Genomic DNA, 5467 nt, shown 5'->3' with positions numbered 1-5467 from the left:
GCTCTGTGTGGAGGCAGAAAGAGGAGACTTTGTTATGTAGAGTCCGACTTGTCAGCCCGTTCAGTGGGAGCTGGGAGAAGCCCCTCTTCCAGCCAGCGCTCCCAGACCCTTCCACTCCTGAGGCCTAGGGGTGAGCACTCCAGGGAGGGGAGCACCCAGCAGGAGCCGGTGTCCTGAGTGAGGGTGGAGAGGCCTGCCTCCAAACAGGGCCGAACTACAGTGGCCTCCAGGGTCTTCTTGTCTCTGAGAGTTCACGAATTCGCTTAAATGGGACCGACTAGGATACCATTTATTTACGACTTATGTGCTTATTTCATTGCATACTGGCAGCCACAGGTGAGGACAGAGATTTTGAGACGTTAAGACACTCACCCAAGGGTGCATAGGAAAGTGGAAAGGCCAGGAGTCTCTCTCCCAGTTCTCACACTCCGCAAGGAGCAGATACTGAACGGGGTTCGTGCCCATAACCCTCCCCGTCTCTCTCCCTTCGGTCCCGTTCTGAAAGGCACCCCACCCAGGTTCCCAAGCCTTACTGGGACAGTCCCCCAGCATCCAGGAAACCCGGGCCCCATGGGTCTTCGCTCTCACCTGGGCTTCCCCGGGTTTTCCCTCCTGAGGTTCCACCCACTAGCTGAAAAGGAGCTGGGATCACGTGACGCGGGGGAGGGCGGCCTCCGCTGAGGGATAGGGGCGGAGTCCCTGATGGTGCGCAAAGGGCGGCTCCCCAGGCGTGCTGGCGTTCCTACCCCGGCAGAGGGCGCCCTCTTCCTCCTGAGGGCTTCCCGGAGGAGGTGCCAATGCTTGTGACTCCCAAGCAGAGGTAAGTGGGGGCAAGTGGCAGCGAGGAGCCTTGGCTGCCTGCCTGAGAGTTTAACTTGATCCTACCGCAATAGTCCCTGAGCCAGTAGAGTAATGTCAGACTTATCTAGATTATTTGCCTAATTTTATTTTGTTTTATTTTTAAACTTTTATTTTAGGGTCAGAGGTCCATATGCAGGCTTTTAATATAGGTGAATTTGTGTCACGGGGGTTGTTGTACAGATTATTTCATCACCCAGTTGTTAAGCCTAGTACCCAATGTTTATTTTTTCTTATCCTCTACTTCGTCCCACCCTCCACCCTCATGTAGGCCCCGGGGTCTGTTGTTTCTCTCTTTCTGTCCACGTGTTCTCATCATTTAGCTCCCACTTATAAGTGAGAACATGCAATATTTGGTTTTTCCATTCCTACATTAGTTTGCTAAGGATAATGGCCTCCAGCACCATCCACGTTCCTGCAAAGGACATGAGCTTGTTCTTCTTTATGGCTGCATAGTATTCCATTGTGTATATGTACCACATTTTATTTAGTCAATCTGCCATTGATGGACATTTAGGTTGATTCCATGTCTTTGCTATTGTGAATAGTGCTTGCCTAATTTTAAAAAAATTATCTCAGATATAATTAATGTAGATGGAAATGCAGATTCAAGCCCAGTAGAAGGTTAGAAATAAAAAGTGTAAAGCTATCTATCATTTGCCAATCCCCCAACTCCTGGAAAAACTATGGTTTTTTTGTTTGTTTGTTTGTTTGTTTGTTTGTTTTGAGACGGAGTCTCACTCTGCCGCCCAGGCTGGAGTGCAGTGGCCGGATCTCAGCTCACTGCAAGCTCCGCCTCCCAGGTTTAGCCATTCTCCTGCCTCAGCCTCCCTAGTAGCTGGGACTACAGGCGCCCACCACCTCTCCCGGCTAGTTTTTTGTATTTTTAGTAGAGATGGGGTTTCACCATGTTAGCCAGGATGGTCTCGATCTCCTGACCTCGTGATCCGCCCGTCTCGGCCTCCCAAAGTGCTAGGATTATAGGCTTGAGCCACCGCGCCCGGCCTTTTTGTTTGTTTTTAATCATGTTTGTTGTCATGTTAGTTTTTTTAATTTTATAACTGTGAATAATATACTCATACCTCTATTACTTGATTTATTAGTTATAACTATGTCTGTTGTATCTATCTGTTGACTTCCTGCTGTGGTGATTTTATTAACCACCCTTCCCCCTTTCTCTTCCATTTTTCATATATATATATGGTTTTTTTTTTTTTTTTTTTGAGACAGAGTCTTGCTCTGTCGCCCAGGCTGGAGTGCAGTGGCACGATCTCAGCTCACTGCAACCTCTGCCTCCCAGGGTCAAACGATTCTCCTACCTCAGCCTCTAGAGTAGCTGGGATTATGGGCATGCACCACCATGCCCTGCTAATTTTTGTATTTTTAGTAGAGATGGGGTTTCACCATGCTGGCCAGGCTAGTCTTGAACTCCTGACCTTGTGATCCACCTACCTCAGCCTCCCAAAGTGCTGGGATTACAGGCATTAGCCACCATGCCTGGCCTTCTTTTTTATATTTATATTTTAAGTTTTACTATTGGTTTCTATTATCACTTTTAATAATAGTCTTAAATGTCTGTTTCTTCTGTATATTGTATCTCTTGACTCTTCTCCGTGTGAAATAGGTAATTTCCCTTGATGTCCCCTCCCTGCTTCTGCCTTCATCCATGAACTAAGCTTTTACTTTTGTGTCACTGAGGTTTATAGCATTTACGTTCCATTCGGTAAAGATAATTCAGTTTACCATTGTTTACCTGTAGATTGATTCTTAATATTGAAAACCAAATGACATTTATAATGTTTTGTAAATACACTTATGTAAATACTTTTACTGCAGAAACAGGGGTGTTTGGCTTTTTTTGAGATGGGGTCTGGCTCTGTCACTCAGGCTGGGTTGTGGTAGTGTAATCATAGCTCATTGCAACCTCGAACTCCCAGGCTCAAGTGATATTCCCATCTCAGCCTCCTGAGTAGCTGATACTACAGGCATGCAGCACCACGCCCAGCTAATTTTTTTTTAATTTTTGGTGGAGATGATGTCTCACTTTGTAGCCTAGACTGGTCTCGAACTCCTGAGCTCAAGCGATCCTCCCATCTTGGCCTGGGATTACAGGCGTGAGCCACCACACCCAGCCAGAACCAGGGATTTGATAAGTCTGATTGCAAGGGAGATGGAATTCCCTGGCACTAAACCTGTGCCAGGTGAGACTGTGAGAACCTTCCAGGCCAATGGAATACTAAACCACAGTTAGACTACATAAATTAAATCTATATATCAACATGAATGTATCTCAATGACATCATGTGGAATTTTAAAAACAACATAATATGAATAACAAGGGAAATCGAGTCTGTAGTACATGGGAACTCCCTGTACTAATCTTCAGATTTTTCTGTAGATCTAAAACTATTCTAAAAAACAAGGTTTGTTACAAAAAACAAACCAAGCTATTGGATAATCCATATTGAACACTGTCATGATATGGCGTTGGAGTACAGATGAGGTAAGAGGAGAGACTGGATGTCACCGATGACCAAAACTACTGCTCTAAGGAAATAATTTTTGTAAGTAAGAAGCCCTCCCTCTAACGAATGTCTTGGTCATGATGGCAGAGAGTTGACCAGGTTCCCTAAGACCAGTGAACTAAGCCATTCTGGTCCATTTGGATAGTAGAAGTCGCCCACATTAGGCAGAGAAAGGGGGAGTGGAGATGTTGTCAGTACCACATGGTATAGAGATAAAGAATGGCTAACATGTAGTGCTGTTTTGAGCCAGGGACTGGTCTAAATGCTTTACCTATGTTAATCTTGTATTTGCTTATATTAATTTACCTATATCAATCCTTACACCAAGTCTGTGAGGTAAGAACTGTTATTATCCTTATTTGACAGATGAGGAAATAGGCAAAAAGAGATTAAGTAATTTGCTCAAGGTTAGCAAGTACTGGTTTTAGAAACCAGCCAGTCTCTGGCCAGTTTCTCTATATCCTGGTATTCTATTTTTTTTTTATTAGTTTTTTTTTTTTTTTTTTGAGACAATCTCACTCTATCACCCAGACTGGAGTGCAGTGGCATGATCTCGACTCACTGCAGCCTCCACCTCCCGGGTGCAAGCGATTCTTCTACCTCAGCCTCCGGAGTAGCTGGGATTACAGGCGTGTGCCACACCCAGCTAATTTTTGTGTTTTAAGTAGAGATGAGGTTTCACTATGTTGGCCAGCCTGGCCTCAAACTCCTGACCTCAAGTAATCTGCCCGTCTCAGCCTCTCAAAGTGTTGAGATTACAGGTGTAAGCCGCTGGGCCCGGCCTATCTCCTGGTATTCTAAAATGTCTCATTGTCGTAAAAGAATAAAGTAAGATTTTGCCCAGGTTTTGGCCTAATGTCATTTACCCCATCATTAGCTGTTTGCTCCATTGACTCATGACAGCACCTCTGCTACTATACCTGGTTCCCATGAATGAATGCAATTTATTTCTTGGCTTTTTTTTCTTTTTTAAATGGAGTTTTGCTCTCATTGCCCAGGCTAGCGTGCAGTGGTGGGATCTTGGTTCACTGCAACCTTTGCCTCCTGGGTTCAAATTATGCCTCTGCCTCAACCTCCCAAGTAGCTGGGATTACAGGTGTCCACCACCACGCCCAGCTAATTTTTGTATTATTAGTAGAGATGAGGTTTCACCATGTTGGCCAGGCTGGTCTCAAACTCCTGACCTCAGGTGATTGACCTGCCTCGGCCTTCCAAAATGCTGGGATTACGGGTGTGAACCACCACACCTGGCCTATTTGTTGGCTTTCTTTTCTTTTCCATTGATCGATTTGTCTATTCTTGATAAACATTGTTTTAGTTCTATGGTTTTGTGATAAATATTGCTAACTGGGGAGCAAGCTCCACCCCCCCAACTTGGTTTCTATTTTTTATTATCGTCTTAGCTAACTATATACCTTTATTCTTCCATATGAGCTGTAGAATCATTTTGTCAAGATCCTTGCAGAATTCTGTTGGGATTTAAACTGGAATTTCATCAAATTTACAGATTAGGGATAAAATTGAGTAATACTAAGTCTTCTCATCCATAAATGTACCTTATTTCCATTCTTTCAGGCCTTCAATTCATTTTTGTGATTTTCCTTCATCAAAATATTGCACATTTTAATTGAATTATTCTATTCTTTAATATTTTTATTGCATTTTCTTTTTTCTTTTGTTTGAGATGAGGTCTCGCTCTGTGTACAGGCTGAAGTGCAGTAGTGCGATCACCTGGGCTCAGATGGTTCTCCCACGTCAGCCTCCTGAGTAGCTGAGACTACAGGTGCCTACCACCATACCCGACTAAATTTTTGGGTTTTTGTAGAAACAGCGTCTTGCTATGTTGCTCAGGCTGGTCTGAAACTCCTGGGCTCAAGCAATCCTCCCACCTCAGCCTCCCAAAGTGCTGGGATTGCAGACATGAGCCACCATGCCGGGCACAGTGACTCACTCCTGTAATCCCAACACTTTGGGAAGCCCGGGCGACAGATCACTTAAGCCCAGGAAGTGGAGCCAGTCTGGGCAACATGGTGAAGCCCTGTCTCTACAAAAACTACAAAATTATCCAGGAGTGGTGGCATGTC

Source organism: Trachypithecus francoisi, unplaced genomic scaffold (genome assembly GCF_009764315.1).
Source record: "Trachypithecus francoisi isolate TF-2019V2 unplaced genomic scaffold, Tfra_2.0 Lachesis_group12, whole genome shotgun sequence".
NCBI classification, from domain to species: domain Eukaryota; kingdom Metazoa; phylum Chordata; class Mammalia; order Primates; family Cercopithecidae; genus Trachypithecus; species Trachypithecus francoisi.
This window is presented reverse-complemented; position numbering follows the sequence as displayed.